The following is a 25,242-nucleotide window of genomic DNA, read 5'->3' as shown; positions in this document are numbered from 1 at the left end:
TTCTTGCAGTACCACAACCTGGCCCTGCATTCTGTCCTGAGAGAAAGGCTTTAGTTTTTTGGGGGGATATTTAAGTTTTCATTTATCACATTACTATTCTGCAGGGGTTTGCTTAAGCAGTCAGAATTGAGTTGTGTCACTTGAGCATGCATTTTAAATTAAGACAGGGTCATCCTTTTCTGTGTTTGATAATCATCAGTTGCTTGAAGCACACAAGAAGATGTGTTCAGACAGGTAGGTTTGAGCTTTCTGGTGATGAAAATTGCACAAATCTTAAAACTTATTAGGTCATGCAATTAAACACTTGCTCTTTTTTGTTTATGCCCTGTAGGTGCATTTTTATGCAATATGGCTCTTCCTATAAAGACTAATCTGACAGTCATTCACAGAGGCATTTATCCTTGCTTTCTCATACGAATTCAACTCCTCTTCCTGAGTTTCAGCTTCAAAAATATTAAACTACTTAACTGCTTCTGCTCCTCATTATGGCAGCATCGCTCACATCTTACCTTTTTTCACATACTCCATCAGGCATTGGCAAAACTGAAGGTGCTCTGGAGTGGGAGAACTTCCCATCTCATAACATCCAGGTCACATATGTATCCCATCAGTTTGGAAATCTACCCCTCTTTGGCCCTTTCAATGTAATAATTCATATTAAAATTAGAGCTGTTGTTTCCATTCTGAGCAGGAGTGCCTATAGGACCCAGAGCAGACTGGCAGAGTGCTGAGCTGAGCACAGGGTTTATATAATATATCACTCCCTGCCCTCAAGAGCTTGTGAGCCAAATAAACAGCACCAAGAGCAGGAGGAAAGAAGAGAGGTGAAGTGACAGGTCGAGGTCAGGCAGCAAAAGTCTGTGAGAGCAGTGGGACAAGAACAGAGGTTTCCTGACCCTAGGATAGCCCCTATTGCACCAAGTGTGGAGTATTTTATGAAGAGGATCCATAGGCTCTGAGGATTCAATTATTTTTTTGTTGCCTTCCCTCTGCCGCCCTTACATGTGACCAATGGCAGCTGTGGTGCTGGCTACTGCCAAAGTAGTAAATAGAGTCCTTTATCCCCACTGAAAGGAGAGTGAATGATGTAATTTGGCTTTCCTTCCCTCCTGCTGACTGCCAAGACATTATTTCTGTATCAGTGCACATGGCCATTTGGCACCAAACTGGACCCCTCTCTTTGTGGAAGTGGAGGCAGGATGTTAATTCTTTTTGATGTACCAGTAACGTATCTGGAGCCGTGCAGCCGCCTTTCTTTCAGGAGGAAACTGACCCCCAGTGTTCCCTTACAAAAAAGGAGTGTGGGCTCCTTTCAGTGAGTGTGCAGAGCCCAAGGGGTGGCCACACACCTCCTCCAGTGCAACCCTGCCGACCACAGCTCATTTGTGTCATGTTTTAGTTTCAATGGGATAGCCAGGCAGTTTGTGTTCCTCATTGGGGTGGTTCTGCCCCAGAGCACCTCTGCATTAATTCATTAAACTTCTTTGTTCTACGGCCTATAAATTTAGGTGGTATCCCTTTTGAAGGCTGGAAGAAAGATTCAGATACTGTGTAACATAGGAAGTCATATGGCACCCACAAGGCCATATTTCTGCTTAGTCTGCCTCTGTCTTCCAAACATATGAAAATATCCTTACTCCACTGGCTTTACATCAGGTCATTAACATTGGTTTATTGCCTGTGAAGACAGTTCTGTGAACTTTCCTTCCGGATTTTTCTGAACAGGAATAATTTGTTGGAAAGAGTGGGTAAGGAGAGCAGTTGTCTTCTGATGTCAGTCCAGATTTATGTGTTTGTCTTGTCTAAAACCTGGAATTACTCTGTTTCCTCCTTGGGACCTCCTGCACCTCACACTGAATGAGGTGAGGGTATCAGATAATCTTTTTTTTTTCTCTTAGGAAAACATAAGAAAGTCCTGGGCAAAAGAATGCCAGCAAAGCTGCTGAAATCACCAGGCAAATGATAGTGAGTGCCTTTTTAGTCCTGTGTCTGTCTCTGTTAGGAAAGAAAGAGGTTGCTTTCATTCAGGTAGGAGACACCTAACAAAGTGAGAGAGTCTGCAGTCTCAGGTAAAAACCCAAAAAAACCCCACTATTCTGTCTCAGTTTGAACTGGCTAAAAGAGTGCTTGCATAAAGTCCACCACAACACACATGGAAATTCACAGAGTGAGAGAACAAGCTGGTCCAGAGCCTCTTCCCAGCCCTGCTCCTCTAACCAGGACAGAATCAACAAGGCATGATTTTTAACTGCACATTAATTATAAGCTTGACAGTTCTCTCCTTCATTTTCACTGCATTTTCAATTTACCTGAGTTGCCAGAGGCAGCCCACATGTCTGCTCACAGGAGTGCTGTGAATGAATGGTGCGAGGTTTTCATGGCCTCTGTGAGCTGACAGAGGCTCATTCCTTCCCTTGGTGCTTGGCATTCAGAGCAGAGACAGATTGGACACGCCTGTATCTGTAGCATCCAGACTCTCCAGCAGTTATGTTCATTGCTCCACACTCAAGGGTAGATCCAGAGAATATTTGAGTATTCAGAAGTGGGTCTGGCACTGGAGAGCAGAGGTAGCTGAGAGGGCCCCAGTTTCAGTCTTTGCACGTGGATAATTCTGGTCAAAAATGCCTGGGGCTGGTGCCCAGGGACAGTCCAGTCAGCAAAATGGATTCTTTGGGGTGTGAGGGCCTTTTGTCTCATCCTGCCACAGTATTGCTCCTGGTCCCACCACTCCCTCTTCACTACACCAGTGCCATGGGGCTGCAGAGATGCAGGTGAGCAGCACAGAAAGCAATGCAGCAGAGCCTCAGCCTTTTCTTATTCTGCAGGATGAAACCCATTCAGGCAGAAGGCTGGCTTTGTCCCTTCATGCACACAGAGAAACACAGTTTTCTGCTTCTCTCCCCACTTACCCACCCTTGCCCCCAAATCCCTTGGCTGCTCCATCTATATCCACATCTCACACAAGTCTTTTATTCCCTGGGTGGCTTCTCTTGCCTTCTCCTATTTCCATTGAGAAAATGCTTCGTTAAAGAAGTTTCCTCAAGAGAAGAAGTGTTTGGCTAGAAGACAAGAGTATGTGTGTTCATTTTTTTCCAGTAGTAGGATCACCGCAGCCAGTCAGAGCTGATCTGACACAGGAGGGCTCCAACTCAGACTTCCTGATTCCACCTTGGAAAAAGTGCTCGGCCCAGGGTGGGTGTAGAGTTTTGTCACTTAGAGGTGAAGCCATTCCCTCTGAGAAAAGGAAAAGAATTCAGGGGAGAGCCACAGAGGATCAGGATTTTGCTTCTGTTGTTTCCAAAGGAAGGAGTGCTGCAGATGTGAGGGGCTGTCCCATCATGTTTTGCTGCCACCCTGGCCATTAATATCCTCTCTGGGAGTAGTCTGGCTATCGATGGGAAAAACTGGTGGCACCGACACCTTCAGTCACTGCCTGCTTTGTGGGTGCCCATTTCTCAGTGTGTGTGGGCAACCAAAACTGCTGAGGAAAGGGTGGCCCCAGAACTTGCTTCCTGCTTCCACTGGAATTGTTCTTGGCCAGTGTGGCACTAGCAGCTTGTCAAGTGCCCATCTCTGGCTGCATGGACACACAGCTCAGCAATTCAGCCTCTCACTGGCCTCTCATTCCTGACTGTCAGCTGCTTCAGCTCTGTGTCTCTGGCTGTACCCCTGTCTCACGGGATTGCCTGTGGTAATCACTCAGCCAAGCTTCCTGCTGGCTTGTCCAAATAGGTTTTTATCCTGTCAAAAATGCTCGGATACTCTGTTAATTTGATAATTTGCTGAGGCAGGATCTTATGCAATATCATTCATAACAGCTGTTTTCCTTAACTACTTTTGCTGCAGAGTGAAACCTTTGAGTGATAGCAGTGGTTCTAGTGATCTTCACTAGAAATGAAGGTGAAATTCAACCACCACTCATGTTAGATTCAGCAATGGCATTAATGGCAAGAACCATTAGACTTGGATGTGGAAAAGGTCTTTACAACCAACTCAGTCTTTCACTGAGGAAAATACTGGATTTTGGATTGGGAACAAGTGCAAGTTTTGGAAGAGAAAGGATGAGTTGGTCCAAACATCACACCTCCAGGATAGTCCTCAATCTCTGAGCTTCATTTGGTACTGCTTAAAATAACAGATAATTCTGTGACAGGTCTGGAAACTCCTGAGATATGGACTCAAGGAGGAAGACTCACCTCTGCAACCCAGAACTGGAGCTAGACATAACTTGTGGAGCAGAGCCTTTTCCTGTACAGGAAAGTTTAAATGCCTTTCTTCCTGAGTTACCTTTGATGCTGAGGCAGTCAGTAGTAGATGACTTTTGTTTTCAGGACTAAGCTCACTCTCTCTGCTAATGCTTCTGTGGAAGAGACACACAGGGATCTATTGTGACCCCTGCCTGCTTCTGTGTTTGGGTCAGAAAACAAGATGCAGAGTGTCTGCTCTGTCCTCTCTGCCAATGACAGGATGTCCTCAGTCACTTGGTAAATGAGGAAGACTCTCTCCTCTGCTCTGTGTGTCCCCCCAATATCTTAGCTCTAAACCCCTCCACAGTTTACTGGAAACACTCAAACTCCCTATTTCAGGGCTAGTCACTTGGCTGTATCTTCACTAACTTCCTAAAAACAAAGTCCCACAGCTCTGTGGATGCTCTTAAGCTGGAGCTTTGTTTCCAGCATCTCTGCCATAGTCAGAAATGGTACTAAGTACATCAGCATGGCACTGTAACAAATGATACAATTATTCCTGCATACAGCACTGTTTCAAAGACACTTATTTTATCAGCCAGTGCATTTTGGTGGAATTTATTTCCCCTCTCCTGTTATTCATTTACTTCTCTTCTTTTCAATGCAATAAAACTGAACAGAGGGGTGAAAATCTGGATGTCAGTTCAAAATGTTGTAGTAAATAATTCACAGTAATACAAGGAGAAATTGCTTTCTGTTGACTGCAGCTCATGCAGGGCATTTCATGCAGCTCAGCCCAGATAAACATGGTCAGCTCTGGATACACAAATTTAAAGTGTGTCTGTCTTCTGTTTCAGCCTTGTCTGATGTTATATAGGTTATATGAAAACTAGTGCCAGGTATTGACCCGGAGTGGGGTAATGGATGGTACAGCTGGCTGAGGTAAACAGAGGATGGTTATTGTTTTCATCTCAGCCCCTTTCCTCCTTCACTGCTTTTGTCACTGAGAAAAGGCAGAGAAGTGAAATGTGAAACCTTCCACTTGCCTACATCTGTTAACCAATTTATTTTTTTAAGGTAGAGGAAATGGGAGGGTAGAAAAGGTGAAGGTAGGAGTATGTCTTAATCTACGGGGGAAGCAGGTCAGCAAATAAATGTAATCATTCTTAGAGTTAGTGCGATCTGTGTCAGTCACGTTAACCTGTTGAAGCAGTGACCCGTGGCTCCCACCTGGAGTGTGGCTGGAAAGAACAGCTCTAACAATGCCCAGGACTGCAGATGGAGCACAGACTTCCTGAGGCTGCAAACACTGATCAAAAACTATCTGCATTAAGGAAACTAAAACCAACAAAACAAATGGGAAAACAGCAAGCCCTGTCTCTGCAGCTGGTTGACAGAACATTAATTCAGATACCATTCAAAACATTAATCTTTACTTAGTTTCCAAATCTGAGCTGAAGCAGACAGGCTACAGTTACTGGATTTAGTGTCATAACTTGTGCTTTTTAAAGTTGCTTTTAATCTTTTTGATCCATGACAGGGTAAAATATCAGGGTGTGTCAGAGCTGGCAGCTCTGCAATGGATAATCTGGCTTGCAAATGCATTGCCTTGGATTACCAAAGGGGCGAGGGAGAAAAAGGTGCTGGTTAAGAGGGGGTCAGGCTATTAATTACACTTAATATAATGGTCTGCTGAATACAGTGGTTGCACAAGATTGAGAGGAGTTGGGAGGAATCTTTCTGCTTCTATTCCATACTTCTTAAATGATAAAGCACAAATTTTCATGCTGCACCATGCACGCTCTGTGTTTATTATTGTTTAGATAGCTGGCCTTGCAAAGTATGGCTCATGAGTGTGGATGATTTGAAAATAATGACTCTGACATTATATGACCTTTAGGTACATTGACAGCCACTCAAGACTACATGCTATTTTCTGAATAAAAGAATTTTTATTTTTTCTGGGGAAGTCTGTTGATGGAAGAGCTTTAAGTGTAATAAAGCCAGAGTTATAGTCAAAGCGACAGCCCTTGTTGTGGAACACGCTGTAGGGGACATGAGATGATTTCTGTGCGTGATAATGCATTTGCTTTTAAATGCCATCACTAGATTGATAATTATAGAATTCTCAATATTGCGCCTGGCAGGGTGTCAAGGCTGAATCTTACCAGTCTGTACGAGTGGGAGATAGAAAAGTGTGCTGTGAACCAGAAGAGTTCAGTCACTTTATGCATGAAGCTGCTAAATGTATTTAAGATGTTACATGAGAAAGACTTTAGTCTTTTCTTCTCAGAGTCAGCATAAACCTGACACTTTATTCACACTGAGTATTGGCAGGAAGGCTTTTAGGAGCTCTTCATTGCCAACAATCCATCAGTGACCACTACACAAAACCTGTCTTCTCAGTTTGGTTCTGTATGTGGCAATTGGTTTAATTCCTTGTATCCAGCTTCTACTGCTGCCATTTTTAGAGGCGCAGGGGTGCTTGAAAATCCCTTATTTTCACTTTCAAAATACAGAAAAATAACAGTGAGCAGGACAGAGTGTCTGGAACATCGTGAAGATATTCAGTATCTGTAGCAGGGAGAGGATGGAAAAGAGAAGGAGCTCTGCTGGTCATGTCCAACTACCAACTTCCTTAGTCAACTTTTCCCAAATAAAATAATAGGTGGAATTTTTAAGAACACTATGATTTAGGGAATGATAAATGAAACAAAAAAAAATAAAAAGAGGCATGAATTCATAATTGGGTTTTTTGTATTGGGTACACTGAAAATCATGGTTGCAATTGCCCAGACACAATCAATGTCATCAGCACAGCTCCCTTTGCTGATTGCAAACCCTCAGTGTGCTTGCTGCTCTGTACCACAGGCAAATGTGGTTGAAGCCTTGTGAATTCTGCTGGTGAAGAGTGGGATTTTTTAAGTGCCTTAGTGATTAAATATGCCAATGTTGACTCACAGTGAGATATCTGCTTTTAAGCAGGTGAAAAGAAAATTAATCAAAAATGAAAGCCCTTTTTGGGTGGACAAGCTGTCTGTGAATGCTTAGATAAATATGATGAATGGTTTCTGCAAGTAAAAAGACGGGGATGCTATTAAAGATATAAATATGTTTTATCTGGCCTTTAAAATACAGTATTTTGACATTCTTTCATTTCAGGATGTAATTATTTTTTTCTTAAAAAATTGTCCCAATTATTTAAAGGAACGCTAAACACTAATCACGACTCAGCACTTCCTTATGCATCAAATAAAACATTTCCACATTTATCTAAAATTTTCTTTCTCATTCCCCACCCACAGTGTCTCAGATTGGGAGCTGAACCAAAAATGCATTATTCATCCAGACCTTTTCAAAATTCCATCTGTGGTCATCCAAAGACCCTGAAAAGGGCAGAGCACACTGTGAGGGTACACTGAGGATCCTCCTTCCCACTCTGCTGAGGAGATCGTGCTCACAATGTGAAAAGCCAGATGCCCATGTGTAAGTCACTGGCTGTGGGCACAATGAGTGCCAGAAGGAGAAGGTGGCAGCTTGCCTGAGCCTTCTCTAGAGCTGTTGAGAGCCAGCAATGAAAAAATGTGTGTGCACCCCTCATTTCTTAGCAAAAAAAAAACCCCAAAACCAGCTCAGGAGTAATCAAGGTTCGGGAGAACTGAAAATTCGGCAGAAAGGGAATGAGGGGGATGACAAATAGAGAAAAAAGGCACATCCTCCACACTAAGCAGAAGCAGGAAAACAGAAAACAGTCTGTTGGCACTGTGTGCCAGTGCACAAAGCTGGGAACACGACTGGCAGGGAGCCTGGGAGTTGTATCTGCAGCAGGAGGTGCCACACGAGGGCAAAGCCGGACGGTGGAAAATCTGCTTGGCTGACAAAGACAATTCCTTCCGAGAATCCTTTTGTTGTGGGACAAGCTCCTTCCCAGCCTCTGCAGGGTTGCAGAAAATGTTTTGGGAAGTTATGAAGACAGGATGCAACAAACACAGAAGAACACTGGTGGTGTTTTTGTCACGAGCGCGTTCATTCCTTTGTGCTGCCACATGAATGGAGTGTTCGCTGATAAAGAAAACGCCCTCGCAGCGCACTGCTTCTATTTCTAGTCATAAGTTAAAAATTCTCTTCTCAGGAGGATCCCTCTGTGCTGCGCAGGTGTGTGGGAAATTCTGAGCATTTTAATGACATTGCATCTTATTTTAGTTAGACAAGTCTGAGGGAAAATTCCTAAATTCAAAGAGAGAACTTCAAAAATGACATGATTTCGAAGAGCTCTGAATTCTAGAGGTATGCAAATAACTTTTTTTTCCAATTCCTTGGGAAGTGTAAAACATCATCTCCAGCTGATGATATTTTTAGCAAATACAGTTTTTTTGGGGGCGAAAATGAAACCAGCAATTTTGCAGTAAAAACCTGTTACAAAATGCCAATGAAAATCTGCATTTCTTTCCAAAAGAGAAGATGTTTATAATATGAAATGTAAAATGTTTTGTTTAAAAATGTTAAAATGAACCTTGTTACGGAGTGCAATATTTTATTGAAACTGAGATGAATGAGCAAACATTTCAGTGTCCCAGAATCTGCATTTTTTTCTGTGACATGAAATTTCATGTACTCAGTTTGCCACATTCCTCTCAGCTTCCATTGGATGTGACTGATTGATGTTTATTAAAGCAAGCTAATTATTTGTGTAGATAAAGATGGAATTTGAAATATAAGTTTATGGTTTTGTAGTGGTTTCTAAATAGGAGTTATGAAAGACCAGTGATGCACTGTAACTTCTTATACAACCTGCAAGAGCTCCATAGTTGCACCAGGTAAAGGAATACAGTAAAGTGAAGACACTACAGATCTAAATTATGGCAAGTTTGCTTACTGACATCATCACAATTACATCAATAACTTATTGAAGTAGTGCAGTTTATGTGGCTCAACATTCCTCAAATAAAACAGCTGTTAATCTGATGAAGCACTGAACTGTTCAGTTTTTCTTAGTTCTTTTATTCTTACTATTTACCTTCCTATAATGCTGGCTTGGTTTTGCTGGCACTGTTATTTTCATATATCAGTCTCTTTTACAAAGCAAAATGCAAAAATACAGACAAATTTTCCCTAACACTTCTTCTCCCACTCTCACTTTTCTTTTTATAATTGATAGATGTCTTCCAAATTGCTAAATCAGGAGTACAGACTGCCATCTTTCTCTGCTGCTGGGATATGTGGAGCTGAGCTGTCTACACCAAGGACACCATCAGATAAAACAGGCTGTGAGTGACCAAAACCTTGTTTCAAAGCCTCTTGTGACTGGTGGTTGTGTCCCCTGGTATCTAATTTGTCATAAGATCTGACCCAAGTTTATCCCTACAGCTGAAGGATTCATACCAACTGCTCTTCAATTCTTCTTCCTCCATTTCTCTCACTCTCTGATGTGTAACAATGTGCTCTAACATGTGCTGGCTTTAAACATACCCACTCCCATGGCAGCACCATGAGAATTTATCTCTTTACCTCAGCCCTCCTTTCTTCACAGCTCTGGAAGGAGTATTTTTTTTCCCCAATTCTTATATCTAAGTTAAATTTAGTTGAAATCATCCAATATTTAAAAACAAAAAATAGTTTGGCATAGGAAACAATCTGAGTGCCAGACACACATTCCTATAGGCATTCACATCCAAACATATGCAGCATGAAGCAAGGATAACACATCTCAGAGGCACCACATTCTGTATAAATCAACACTTCTGGAGATATCAAACATCTGTCAAATTTTAGGTTTCTTGTGTCTTAGCAGTTTCCATATGATAAGCTCATTGTGATGCAGGCAAGTGTTAGAAGAAATGAAGTCAACGACTCAGTGATGAACCCTTTGATAAAGCACACTTGAAAGTTCCCTCCCCAAAAATACGTGAAGATATTAAGTAGTGAGGTAGAAGGGTCAAGTTCATCTCATGGACTGATATCTGATTAAAAGACAGGAAATAAAGCTGAGTATAAAAGCTCTGTTATCAGCAGAGAAAATGCTGCAACAGGTGACCACTGAGATTTGTGCTGGAGCTTGTGCTCTCCAGTGTATTAGTAAATGATCTGGAAAGGAGAACAAAGAGGAAAAGAGAAGCCTTTGCTGAGGAGTAATAAAAACAAAAATTGACTGTGAGGACTTGCAGGAGGATGGCTGAGTGATGGACAATAAAACAGCAGGTGAAATTATCTTTTGATCAGTGGAGAACCTGATACACATGGAGAAAAATAACCCCACCTATACATAAAGCCTGACAAGCCCCACATGAGATACTGTTATTCAAGGATTAGATATTCAGATCAATGTAAGTTGCTCTGTGAATATGGTTCACTGTTCCAGGGAAGTTCTACAGAGTACCACAAATTTTTAATAAAGAAAAAGAAAAGAAGGAAAAAACAGGAACCCACCCCCCCAAACAGGAAAGGAAAGCAAAGCATATCAATAAGTCAGCAAGTAAAGCAGTGATGCATCTAAATTTTACAGTTCCAGTCTTGTCTCCTCTGGTACCAAAAAGTAGCCAACAAAAGTACTGTTTTTACAGAATAGTTTCTGTACAATGAGAAACTAAATACACTGTTTTCCATGAAGAAAAAAAGATGAGATGCATAGTGATTTCAAAAAATATAGGTGGTACTGAAAAGAGGAATTGTTTCTTGTATCCCAAAAGGAATGGCTTTCAAATAAAACCACAAAACTAAGGTTTGAAAAGAAAGAAGAGGCAGAGTTTTCCACACAGTGCGTAATTAAATAGCAGAGCTTACTGCCACAGGGTGTTGCAGAAGCCAAGAGTATAAATTAACAAAGCAATTAGACAAGCTCACAGATGAAAACTCCATCCCTGGTTGCTAAACATCAAGATGCTAATCCACTTCAGGCCTAAAAAGTCCCTGCTTTCCGTTTTTTCTGCTTTGGTGTTTTGTTCTCAAGCTGCTGTTCCAGCTTGACACCAAGGGATTCAGGAATAGATGGACTTCTGGTTTGGCCTGAGAACCTCCCTTATGGTTTCAATTGCAACTCAGAGGAACAGGAGGTGAGATAATCAGGGTCACTTTTGATGATGATGGCCATGAGATGTACAATTAGAACTAAAAAAGTCTTATTTTCCTAACCCACTGACATGCAGCTTCTTTTTTTGTTTCTGTATTTCACTATTCTGCAAGACCTGCTCTCATTCTTCGTAGGTTTGTACACTGCAGTTAAATACCTCCAGCATAGTCTGAGAGTATTTGGATGGGAGCCTGGCCTCTGAGAAATATGTATGAGTATAAACAGATCAAACAGAATTTACCACAGCCTTGTGCATCATTTCTGGATTTTGGTAGACATCTCAGGAGGCAATCATCTGGTGCAAAAGGAAAGGAACTGCTAATAGTGCTCTGAGGCCACTGAAAAATTTAAATTCCTCCTAATCTTCTAGAGAATTGATTGAAAAATATGTGGTTAAGAAAATGTTTTGGAAATCTGGAAACAATTTCCTTTATACCAGATTGCCTAAGAACTAGAATGGAGTCGAATGTTTCTCGAGTTTTGAAGACAGAGATAATAATTGACATTTCTTCAGAAAATGATCATACCATTATTGCTGTGAGTGGCTTCAAATGGGAAGGTATCTGCAAGAACTGGAGCAAAGAATCTTATTGAAAATATGCTACTTGCTAATAAAGGAAATAAAAGGCACCAGAGGCTCAGACCAAGGCTTCAAATCAATGAATCTGTGATCCAAGTGCAGATTTTAGTCAATGGGAGTGAACCTATATAGAACAAAAGTGCATGTGGACTCTGGAGTCCACTGAGGGTATGCTTAAATTTAATTATAGCCTAAATACCATTTTTCATTGGGAAATAAAAAGGCTTTTAGAATGTCAAGCCTCATTGCTGGTGCTCTCACTAGTGCCAGGGGATATTGTGACAATAGGGAAGAGAAGATAGCCACTGTATGCTAATTATATCATATCCAATTACAACCAATCTGATGCATACAGTGTAAATCAAGAAAGAATTTTAAAGGAAAAAAAATATTGTAGTCAAGCAAGATATTTGTAGAGAGGTTATTCTGTTAAAGGACCAAACAGCTTCATACAACACCTTATGAACTTCATCAGCTTTTCATTTCCTAGAGTGCTGAACTGCCCTCCTCAGAAGGAGGAAAATCAGTCAGAGACAGAACAACTGTTTCACACAATGGAGGGTCTGAGAGGCAGAAGGGGAGGAAGCAGGAGGCAGGCTTTGTGGGAAAGACACTGGAGACTCCATGGCCACAGATTTCCTCTGCATCACTTAGGCATGATTGGGGATTGATTTTTAAATGCAGTAGTAAGCAGCATAAATGGGTACTGAGTAATTTGAGAAACCAGGCATTGGAAATGCCCTTGTGCCTCAGCCCTTATATTAAGTGCCTCTGTTAGACTTTCCACTGTTGGTCATGCTGAGTGTGATATGCCTGGAACACTCAGGCAAAGGAGTCTGGGACAGAGGCACATCCATGAGCAAAGGAGTCACAGGACAGCCCTGGCTTTGTGGGACTGAATTAGACCATTCCCCATTAAACTAAATTATGCAGCTGGCTGAGCACAGACCATTCCTTAAAATATGTGTACAGAGAAGTGGGAGGATGTATCTAAGGATTGTTTGCCTTTTCAGGGTGAATTCTGTGATGTTATCAGTGTTTTTACAAGAGTTGTTTACGTGTAGGATGGATATGCAGAGAAAGCCTTAGACAGTTGTTACTAAGCTATACACAGATGAAATCATGCAGAGCATTCAAGGTGAATCACACAGATTTAAGGGAAGGCAGTTAATTTATGTGGATTAGGTTTGGTTATCAAAATGAGCCATGGACTTTCCCAGTGCTGATGAGGATCTCAGCCTCTGCCCCAAGTTCCCATGAGGCTTCATTAGTGTTCTTTAGGGTTAGGGCTGGGTTCAGAGCACCACACAGCCAACAGCTGCAGGGACACTGGGGCTGGAAAAGGTGTGTTAAGGCATGGGCCATGTATGGTGCTGGGGACCTCAGCATTAGGATTAGAGTTAGGGCCAGAAAAACAGACAGCAGAGTCAGAGCAGGTGTAGTTCATGTATAGGTGCAGGAAACATCTGACATCATATTTTGCAAAGTTCACGTCTATGCAACAAAACATCTTTGGCCCATTTTCGTTATTAACAGACAATCTGCAGCTTCTCCTTACGGCAGATGTGGTGAGAGTGTGGTGGTGCTGTAGCCAGGAAAGGGGACATATCCCAGGAGCTCAGAGCTGATTTGGCCCTCTCAAACTCATTTTTTTCCTGCTGACTACTTTTGTTGCATGACTGAATGGAGGGGTCACAGCTGTGGCATCTGTGTCCCCTGGAGACCTCGGTCTGTGTCGGCAGCTGGCACAGGTTGCTCCAACTTCTGCCATGGGACTGGACCAGCACACAGAGAGTTGAGGTCAGGCCTTTTTTGCCTTTTGGGGCTGGGCTGTGCTGCTGCTCAGCCACAGCTGGGAATCTGGGTCATGGTGTCTCGCTCCGGATGCAGAGCAGGACTGTGCTTATTGAGGAGAGGTTAATCTCTGTGTATGATTATGTCTGCAGATTGTGTCAAAAGTTCATGTCTAATAATAGCCTGCCTCCAACAGATGTTCCAGGAATTAATCAGCCCTCAAGTGTTTGGTTGTGACTTGATTTCTCTAAGTATAAATTAAATGACTTGCAAGAGTAGCTGGTTTAGACCAGGAAGTGGGTAGCCATGGAGCAATTCCCTGTGTCTTCACCGCAAAAATCAGACAGGAGAAATCACTCATCAGATCATCTGTTCCCCTGTAGCTACCTTTGAAAGCTACCTTAGTTTTGTCTACTAAAAATATTACCTAGAGTCTTGATCAGCCTGTGGTTTAATTTGCATTTAGTGTGAGTTATTTTTTATCTAAATTAATTCCAATCACCCACCTTTACCACCAGTATCTTTGACAATGGATTAAAAGCATCATTAATCTTTAAAAAGGAGCAGTCAATGAGATCATCTAAGAAAAATACAAATGAATTTAGGTTTCTGACGGTCCTAAAAGTTCCCCCTCAGCAACATCTCCATTCTCTGAAAGTTTCCAGCAGTAATTGATTTTGCAATACACCTCAGAGCACATCAATTTCGTGCTATTTGTTGTAAATGCCAAAGCTGATGCATTACCCACATAGGCAAACTCCCTCCTTTCAAACCAGTCATGGGAGTTTCCACTGAACGTGTCTCTGGCAACACTCTTGAGTTCTTCCCATTCCCACCAGGAAAAATGACCTGGACAAAGCTCATGGCAGCCCTGACCGTTCTTTTGTTGTCCCCAGGGTTTCTGCACCTCCCCATGGCCCTGGAGCCCTGCAGCAGGGCTGGCCTCCCGCTCCCCAGGGCCTACCTTCTTGGAGTCTGAGATACAGAGTGTGTGCCCTTGTTTCTAATACTTAGTTCTGGGATTCAAAGAAACACTGAATTTCATATGACATGAAATTCATGAGCATGTTTTCATGGTGATACATGAGAGCAAAGTTAGATAGAAAAAGTGTGAGTAGATTAGAAAATTTCTTAAATCACTGGGTGAAAAAGTAGCTTAGAGAACAGAGACAAGATGGAGGATTTAGGGTGCTGTCTCTTGTCCCTTCTTCTTTCTTCTTCATGTTCTTCTCCTAGGGGTTTTTGGGTAGCAGTAAGTGGTTGGATAGAAAATACTATCAGCAGCACACAGGTGTTGGGTCATTGGGTCACTAAGAAAAATAATTTAGTTGGAATCTGTTAATTGGGTAAATGGACATATAAAAGACCTTGAAGAAGATCTTTGTTAGCCATTTTACCCCCTTTCTATCATAGTGTACATAGCTCCTTGTACCTTGTAATGCTGATAAGAAAAGAATAAACAACTGAGTCCGAACGAGAGAAAACTGCCTCCCTCTCGTCAATCTTCAGTTCAAAGGGAAAAAGAACCTAATCCAAAAGTCCTTAATGGGACACTGCCTGGCTGAGCCATGGCCACCAGGAGCTCACATCCCAGCCCAGCCTTGGTCCTGCCCTCTCCCAGGGAAGTGCCCAATGTCCCTGGCTGCTCCTGGCTGAGAAGGGGAGAGATCTGCTGTCCCTGGCACAGGGACCCCCGTGCTCCCATTCCCAGGGAGCTGCCAGCCTGCTGCACCCTCATCATGGTTGGAAATGTCAGAATGTGCTGGTTTTGGCTGGGCTGCAGATAATTTTATTCACTGTGGCTGGTATGGGGCAGTGTTTTGGATTTGTGCTGAACACAATGATGATAATATAGAGATATTTTTGTTACACAGAACCAAGGCCTTTCCTGCTTTTCCTACTGCCACACTGGTGAGGAGACACAGCCAGGACAGACCCAGACTGACCAAAGGGATATTCCAGACCGTCTGAACCACGGCTCAGTGTATAAAGCTGGGGAGGGAAGGGAAGGATGTTTGGAGTGATGTTGTTTTTCTCCCCAAGTCCCTGATAAGTGGGATGGGGCCCTGCTCTCCTGGAGATGGGTGAACCCCTGCCCAGCCATGGGAAGCAGTGAATGAATTCCTTGTTTTGCTTTGCTTGTGTGCATGGCTTTTGTTTTCCCTATTAAACTGTCTTTATCTCAGCCCACAAGTTTTCCACCTTTGACCCCTGTGATTCTCTGATTCTCCCTCTGGTCCTGCTGGTGGGGGAGTGAGTGAGTTGGCTGTCTGGGGCTTGGCTGGGGTGAAAGCACCACACAGAGCCCAGGAGGGCCCCGAGATGATGCCAGCCCTGTGTTCCAGTGCCTGGGCAGCCCTGCCAGACCCTGCAATAAGAAGATTTATGCTTTGCCACATGCTAGGAACCCCAGGAGAGGCCCGCTGGCCTCCAAGCGTGTCTGTAATTCCTTTCCTGCCGTGATTATTTTCTCATTAGTCCTTGGCAGGCGATTGTGAACATTGCCTTGAGCCACATTCGCAAAGCAGGGCCCTGGTGTGTCCCTGAGTGGGCAGGACCCATCCTGGTACCCATCCCAGTGTCCCCCCAGAGCTCTGCCACCCCTGATCCAGCACCTGCTGCCCAGAGGGGAAGGGGCAGTGCTGGAGCAGGGACAGGGAGATGCTGTGCTCTGGCAGGATGGATGGCAGGTCTGCTCCCTCTGAGTCCAACCTCAGATAAATCCTCATCAGGGATGCATGGCCAGGCTCCTCCTTTGCCAGGGTATAATACATTACATTCTTAACAGAGGAAAAAAAAGTTAATTACTTTCCAGATGCATTAGGGGAGTAGCTGTGAGTGCTTTCCTGTTCATCTTTTATTTATTATATATTACCTAACTGTTTAAAAATTTATTGTTGTGATGACTGTAATTGTTTGGGTTACAACAGACCATGCTTACTGTATACTTTATTTTCAGAAACTCAACAGTATACCTTGCAAGACAGGAAACTAAGAACCTAAATAAATGTCTTTTTGTGAGCAAGAAAAATGCTTCCCCCTGCTTTGAAAACATTTAGGGCCAGACTCATTCCTCGAACTTAATTTTTGTATTGCTGTGTTATGAGTTTCTGGCCAGAGCACTTAAGGGCACTGATTTGCAAAACCAAAGAGGAATCAATATTTTTCACTTTACAGGCAAACTGTCACATTAAGAAATTACTAAATATTGTCATATAGTGGTCCAGCCAGGTACTCTCTCCACAGGCATACTGACATTTTTCTCTACTGTTGAAATATACTTGCCTGATGTCCTTTTCAATTTTATAATGATTTATAATAACACTCTTAAAATTAAATCATCTGGGGTCAGGTTCCCTTTTTCTTAGATCCATTGGTACCCTCTATTCCGTAAGATAATTAATGTCCATATGCAAAGAAGAGGATTTATTTATATTTTGAGTAAAACTAACCCTTAGAAAAGCCATAAAAAAACCCAAAGAAGTGACCCACTAACATGAATCTCATTTGTTCTGTTTGTGATTTTTTTTTGTATCTCAGTTTAAGCCCATTTATAACTTGATATATTTTTTTAACTTTATTAATTTTTTCTCTTCTTCATTTTGATGCATTTTAGCAGCACAGTTCTTCTTAAAGCCTCAGAATATCCCCAAATAGAAAAAGAAAATTCCTTAAAATAAAATCTGCTTCATCACCATCTTGTCATCCAGCCTACGAGACAGTGTTTCCACTGACTTCTCTAAGCTGTGGATAAGGCCCCATATGTCTTAATTACAGAGCTTAGCATAAGCTCTTTGCACAGAGAGCAGCTTTGTCACTGTGCTCTTCTGTGCTCCATTATCTGTGGGAGGCTGGTGCCTGGAAAACAGTTTTGACAAGGACGTCACTGGTCATGTAGCAACAGACAATCCTGGCCCAAAGACTCTGCAAGCTGTGCAGGGAAGATGGACAAAATGTGGTAGGGGAAGGAGATCCCTGTGGAAGGAAAGGACCTTGATCAGGGTTGCATCAGAGATTTGGAATAGAGCTGCTGTGCTCCAGAAAACCAATTCACAGACTGATGAAATCACTCCGTTTTGAGATGAAGCCAAGGCTTTATTGAATTTCTGTGACCACATAGACTCCTTTCCCAGTATCTTCTCTGAACACTGGTTTTGCAAACCATATCAAAGTTTGACCCAGATTGCTGAATCCCATCTTTAACAATTTCTATTGGTGTTGGATCTTTTTTCAATCATTTGCAGGCTGGTGAGGACCACAGACTGCCATTGCATCATATTTCCTCTGGGATGAGGATGTGTTTGCCCTCTGTGCCACTCGTGACACCATCTCTTTCAAACCCAGTGCTGAGGACAGCACAGTCTTTTTGAACCTGGAGGTCCCAGCTTCAGGTCAGCCTGCCAATGTTCCAGGGGTATCTTTGATTGTTTCAATGCCAGCCTGCACTTGCTGAGCATTAACAAGAATTTGAATTCTTCCTGTGGTTCCAGATAGGGCTGTATTACCCTCATGTGTCACAGTGACTGTGGAGCAGCCATCCTTATCAAAACCTAACATTTTATGAGTGCAGGTTGCTGGTTTGCCAGTTAGCTCACAACCCACTGAATTATTTTTTCTCTTATTTTCATTTTTTGACCAGTCTTCATGACTGTTAGGATTTACTGTTCTCAGAGTACATACATCTATTCCCCTGCAGCTTCAAAAAGCAATAACTACAGCAGGGGAATCAACCACTGCTGATTTCTCTTGATCCTTTCCTCAGGAGTCTTTGGTATGCAGAAGTATTTCTCAGGGCTAAGTCTCCTTTTCTCAGCAACTTATCCAGGAAGCCTGAGCCAGATGGTTCACAATAATAATGTTGATGCTTTCAGTAAGCAACACTTTAATAGTGCATGTAACCTGAGGCTGCTGTAGGCATCAGCTCATTGGAGTCCCTCAAGGCCTCCCAGACATGAGCACAGACTGGGAGAAGAACTCATTGAGAGCAGCCCTGAGGAGAAGGACTTGGGAGTTCTTGTGGATGAAAAGCTGGACACGAGGCAACAACGTGCATTCACAGCCCAGAATCCAAATATTATCCAAATACAGTAAGTGCATAAGTGCATCAACAGCACTGTAGGCATGAGGGCAAGGGAGGGCATTCTGTCCCTCTGCTCTGCCCTCATTGGACCCCTCCTGCAGAGCTGCATCCAGCTCTGGGGTCCCCAGCACAAGAGAGACATGGATCTGTTGGAGAGGCCAGGAGGATGATCAGAGGTCTAGAGAACCTCTGCTATGAGGACAGTCTGAGAGATCTGCTGTGTCACTTGCTCACTCTGCTCTTAGGAATCACTTTGCTCACCTATTACTCAGCCTCTCTCCAGGCTGTGGGTCGTAAGACAGCACATTGCAAATACCACATGCTGAGTAGCAGCTTGCAATCACTCTGGGTTTATAGAACTAAAATGGCTCTTTTGTAAGTAAGCAATTTACAGAGATGCTGGAACTACAGACTGCCCAGTGAAAGCCTCTTCCACACCTCTCCTGTCTTCCCCCTTTCAGCTACATTTCTTGCAAAGAGAAAAGTTCTAAATATTCTTAGAGAGCTCTGAGACCCTATGCTCTCCAGCAAATCTCAGCTAAAGAGAAAACTACCGAGACTATTCATTTTCTTTATTTTTCTATTTTCTTCTCCTAATTCTGAAATGTTAGCTATATAAAAAAAAATGTTTATAAGAGTTTATTGCTTGTGGTGTTTCTTTCCTGGAATGAAAAGCAGTTAAAAATGTAGTTTAGGATGCCTTCTGGAAATATCATATGTGTTTTCCAGGAAATGTTATAATAGCTTCTGGTGCCATAGTGTTGGGTTTTCATTAACTAATAGTAATGGCTTGATGTTGTGGTAACTCATGCTAAGAGAAAATGCAGCGTTTAACTAAAGCTACAATAACATCTCACTGTAATGTTATAAAGGACTCCTTACTGAACTAAATGCCAGCAGAGCTTATGCCAATGGAGTCTATTCTGGATACATGTACCCTGAGCTTCAGCTACCCCTTCCCTTAGAAAATCTGGCTCATCTCCCGTGGGAAGTGACCCTGGCACTGTGGCTTGTGGCTGTGCAATTCTCCTGTTGTGTTAAGGTCAGTAATGACAACACTGCATCATTCTATAACAAAATAGTGACTTTGGAAATCATGAGCCTGATAAATCTTTCTGGAACTCTGTAGGATCTCTCAGAGATATTGTATTAGCAATGTGATAAAATTCCAAAAATCTGAGGGGGATGCCTGCCTTCCATAAACTCCTTATAACTCACAGCATTGAAAACAGTGTTCAGCCTTATCTTTACCACAGTTTTTCTGGCTGTGTGACTTCATCCCCATAGTTACATTACTGCAAACACTTATGGTTCTGACAAGCTCACTGTTACAGAAGAAAAAAAGCAGAAATCCTTTGCAGCAGTCACTGTTTCTTTTCCCAAGTGTGATAACATTTTCTGATTTAATGGATCATTTTTACAATTCACACATTTCAAGGAACTAGCCCATAATTCCTGGGAACCGACATATTCTCCTTCCATTTGGAATAGAAAGTATCAATTATTGACTACTACATAGTTCAGTTATTTGCTACTTTTGCATATGCAGAAAGATCAGTCTGGCAGAGTAGGAGTGAGATGTACTGGAGTATGAGAAATACTCTAAATGGAAGATATTGTCTTTATTTTTCTAAATTAATTTTTGGTAAAATAATTCTAAACAATGTGAGAAATGTTACCCATAGAAAAAAATACTTAAAAAAGAGCATGACACCTACCATTTGTCTGCCATGAGATGAACTTGCCTTCCTTCACATACTTGAACACATGTGCACACAGACACATTTACACAAGTTTATTTGGTAAACTTGTGTCTCTGGCACTGACTTCCAAAGCAAATTTCCCTTTGCAGCCACAGTTACATTAAGTGAAGCCATATCATACAAGATGTATATTGATTGCTGGTCTATTAAGCTGCATCCTCCAACCTTAAGCTGCAGGTTTGTAATGGAAGGTGGTTGCATCTGTTTGAAAAAATGGACATTGCAACAGGATGTGTTTGTGTTGAGCAGCCTTGGATTGCTTATCATCTGTGGTGTTTTTTCCACTTTCTGTACCTCTTAAAAGATACCTTAAAGTGTTTAAATTTTCCTACAGGAGCCAGTTCCATATAAAGGGTGCAGCTCTGATGCTGAGGGGATTTTAAAGGGCCTGATGTCTTCCTGTATCCAGCTGAGATTCCAGTCAGAAGGAGGAGGAAATGGAGACAGCTCTGTATATCACTCCACGCTGAGACACAGCAACCCTGGCTGATAGATTTACTTTAGTGTGAGGACACTTATTCCTCAGGGGGTTTTGGCTAAAAATGATTAAGAGGGAGAGTGGGTAAAAATTCAATCGAACTTCCATGTCAGCTTGTGAATCAGAGAGATCTTCCCAGATGGTGATAAAGTAAAGCAGGGAGTGGTTTTCCTAGGCAGTTCCTCTAGAGACAAGAGCTGCAGTCCATCACTTGTTGCATTTAGAAAGCTTGAAGCAGTGGAGGGATAAGTCTGGGATGTGCTGGCAGGGTTCTGCTGGGCCTTGGGGTGAATGTAATGGACCTGCCTCTCCGTGTGTGTCTGGGAGTGAGAGAAGGAACAATGCCAGGCTGAAAGGAGGAAATAAGGGGATTAAACAAAGAGCTCTAATTCTTGAATTAACACAGTGTGCTGTGTCTGCCCTGAGAGCTGGATACAATGGCTTTCAGTTAAATACATTTTTCTGCTGAGCTGGTTTTTGGGATGGCTCATTGTAATGACTTCCTAAAACACTGAACTTGAATAAAGAGGAGGGCTCTCAGGGACTTGCTCCAACTGAGCTTTATTTCTTTCACTTTAACATTCATCGTGCTCTTTCCCTCCAGTAACAGTTGCTGCAGGAGCCAGTGGAAAGCAATCCCTGCCATATAACAAGGCATGACTTTTGCAGCCCTTACAAACTGCCATGTAGCTACAGCAGGAAATAAAGGTGTGTGCCACAGGAATGTTCTGCTGCCTTGCACCTCTCATGTCATGTCAGAACAGAACCAGTCATGGGTCAGAACAGAGAACACTGAGATACCCAGATAACTCATTCTGGAAGGGTTTTGAGGCCTGGATATTTGGAGGGGCCATACTAGAGAGCAGTGAAAGAAATGGATGTACATAATAAAAAATTAATTGCAAGACAGTAATGTAGAAGACTATAGAAGTAAAGGATTCCCCCTTCTCAGCTTAAGTTGTGCCAATGCAAAGGTATTCAGACCAGATTTTGTGCAGGAAGTAATGTTTGTAGTAAAAGCAGTCTTCTGTAAAACTGGATTACTTCCAGGAAAATTTGCAAAGGAACATGAAAGCAAAATGCATCCGCAACATAAAGGGCAGAATTCTGAGGTCAGCAAAGAAGCACTGTTCTTTCCTGGATTCCTTAATACATTTTCAAGCTTAGGTATTATAGCTGACCAGCTAAGAACATGTAATCCACTTTAATTGAACATTTTACTGCATGTTTCCTGGAGCTATGGAACAGTAATGTCTTCACAGGAAAGATAATAGCTGTGTCTGTTCTCTCAGGGGCAGCCCTCAGGCTTTGCTCAACACCAGGCTTGTCTTCCTTGCACACTGGAGAGCTATTATTCTCATTAGGTATCAAAGGCAGAGTGTGACACAATAGGTTTAAACTGCTCCTGGAAAATGCAGGTTAAGTAACAAAAAGGGTGCTCTAAAGGGAAGGAAATCCAGGCAGCTGAGCACAGTACAGCTGGATGATTAAGCAGGGTCTTCATGGGAGATATTTAAAGTCTAATCCTAGTATGAGTGATTTTTAGCAAGCAGCATCTGAGGGGCTATATTAGTGTTTAATGCATTCTCTGGCACAGAATTAAAATTTGCTTGGTTTACCTAATCTGGATGAGGGATGGGAGAGGAGAAGGTGTTCAGTTTTCAAAATCCTGGATTCTTTAGGTCCAGGTGTTCTCAGCTTTCACTGGTAAAATAGAAAATCTATCCAATGAAAACATTCAAAAACTCTTCCAGTAATATCTGTCCTTTCTCCTTGGAAAGAGCACTTCAAGTCTGTTACCTGCATAAAATTTAATAGTTGTTGTTCTCCAGAAGAGCATTGCAGCCTGTTGAAATTTTTTATTCTTCACCTCACTGGACTTAACATGAAAATAATAATTAGGAAAAGTAGTTTTTTTCAACTGTTTGAATGGTTTGCATGTTGTATTATTTAGTGGTAGGAAGAAAAGAAGCCCAGCTGGGTATTTATTTTTCTTTGAACCTGTTCCATTCATTCTCTACAAAGTTTTAAATTAGGGTCTTTTTTTAGTTTACTCAGTGGAAATAAGGGCAAGGAAGAGAATGGCAGCAGGAAGGAAGAGTGCTAAAAGAAAAGAATTGAAAATGACAGCAAATGTGAAGAGTATTTTTTCTATTTTTCTTCTCCTTTACAGGAACTCTCTGTCATACCAAGAGTGATGCATCTTTGGTGGTTTCAAGTTTGAAATCAACAGTATGAAAGCAATTAAAATACTCATCCCACTGATAATGCCTTTTACCAGGGGATCTCAGAGCACTCTATCTTTATCCTGCCCTGTTCTACAGCGCAGCTATTTGAGGAACTGAAATCATCATTGTCCGCCCATGCATTTCAGCAATCACACAGCATCTTTTTTCTTTTTTTTTATTCTTAAATGTTGCCTTAAGGCAATACCAAGTGACTGACGTTCTTCCCTCTCATCTTAACCAAAATGGAATCTTGGATCCATTTCCAAGAAGTGCTGGCATGCCTTCACATTTTTGCATACATGAGGTGTTTTTATAATAGGTCTGTTTGCTATCCTAAGCAAGATTATGGTGGGAAAGATATATACTACCAAGCCTGAGAGTTAATTTAAGAAGTTATTTGGATTGAGGTTGGACAATTCGATAACTCCAGCTCTAGGGCTTCTGATGCAAAATAAAAAGTGATACAGGCATATAGTACAAAGTATTTGTCCACATAAAACTCCCTCTCCTGGTTCTCATTTCCTCGTGGGTTTTATGGGTTAATATTCCAGTGTCAGTTTGTATAACAAACTAGATATTATCTGTATTCTCACAGCTAGTATGAAAGGAGCATACATGCATCAGCTCTTTGCACTATAGTTAATGGTGACAGAGATTTAACTGAATATTTAAGTCTGAATGAATAAGTCTGATCTGGATCCAACTTTTAATCCTGGAAAATTCAGAAGTGCGAAAATCCAGTATTAATGATAGTGGGAGTTTGCCACCATGGCTTCAGAAAATACGTAAGTGTTGCTTTATAATTGTTGTAATGAATCAGACCTTAATGTCAATTAGAGAATTCTTGAGTAAAGACGACCAGCAATTATTTAGTATCCCTTAGAGAAAAATTCATGAACAGCAAAACTGACTGGTTTAGGTTGGATAAAATCTGAATTAGATTAATTCTTTGCCATAGAAACTGATTTTTCTCCACAAAATTCTGAAATAAAATAATGGAATAATAAAATGTGTAAAACAAACATGTTTCTCTAGTCTAGTCAGTATGATGATAAATCCACTTATGGAAATCTCCATTATAAGAGGACAAAATTGTATTTAGATACACAGAATGTTTCAAAATATTTCAGTGGTATGTATTTCAAGATATTTGAGATTTATGTAAAGTTGTCAGTAAGTAGGAATTCTCCTCCCTCACTCAAACAATCTGAACATTTATTTCCATATGCTTTAAATAAATGAGCCATATTAATCCTTTCATTTACTTTAAGCACTATGTGACATAACAATAAATTACTTCTTTGGGTCTGAAAAAATGTGTGGAAGTAATGGACCTGGAGAGCAACAGAAAAATGAAGCCACCCAAACAGAGTGGGAAGTTGCATATACACTGTACTCCAGAGCCAGAACTAGAACTCATTTCCTTCTCTCTGTTATTCAGGTGTGCAAGGGAGAAGAAGGCCCAAGCCCATGGGACTGGGAGGAAGCAGCCTCCTGCAATGATTTATTTAGCAGGTCCATCACTCCCACTGCAGACAGCTCCTGCTTGAGGCAGCTGATGGAGCAAGGACAGGGAGCACACAGCAAGGGGGAAAGGAAACATCATCTCAATTTTCCAAACAGGAAAGGGTGATACAGAAACAAGGTAATGGAGGACTGGAGTGCTCTGAGTGTCCTGGGCAGGATGGTGGCTCTTCTCCAGAACCACTGTTGCCCTGGAGATGCTGCAGGTGCTTCTCAAGGCTTTGGCAAGAGACAAGAATTAGCAAGCAGAGAGCCCCTGTACCTTTTCCTACAAAGACACAGGGCATGAGACACCAATGACTGGTAGGAAATTCCCTCACAGTGGTGAATCTGAGATTAAGCTGTAGGAAAAATTCCAACTTTTACCCTTCTGTGCTTTGTCCTTGTCTCCTCTGATTCCAAAGAGGCCTTAAAAAAGATGGGCATGTCCCAGATTTGAAGTGAAAGGAAACAAGGATCTGGCAGTGACTTTTTTTTAGAAAAGCTGACGCTTGAGTAATGAAAACAACGTTCACCCAGCTGAGAGACAGCAAAAGAACAGT

The 25,242-nt window shown here is 42.0% G+C and overlaps 1 long non-coding RNA gene across 1 annotated transcript in view; it reads left to right on the top strand.

Annotated features, from left to right (window-relative positions):
* The first annotated feature begins 8,066 nt into the window (after window positions 1-8,066).
* LOC117243854 overlaps window positions 8,067-25,242 on the top strand; it is a 54,857-nt gene continuing 37,681 nt past the window's right edge. The window contains exons 1-2 of the long non-coding RNA XR_004495776.1: window positions 8,067-8,474; window positions 9,346-9,454. This is a non-coding gene — a long non-coding RNA (uncharacterized LOC117243854). The remainder of the gene's footprint in view (window positions 8,475-9,345; window positions 9,455-25,242) is intronic.

This window comes from Parus major, chromosome 1 (assembly GCF_001522545.3).
Source record: "Parus major isolate Abel chromosome 1, Parus_major1.1, whole genome shotgun sequence".
Lineage (NCBI taxonomy): Eukaryota > Metazoa > Chordata > Aves > Passeriformes > Paridae > Parus > Parus major.
This window is presented reverse-complemented; position numbering and strand designations above follow the sequence as displayed.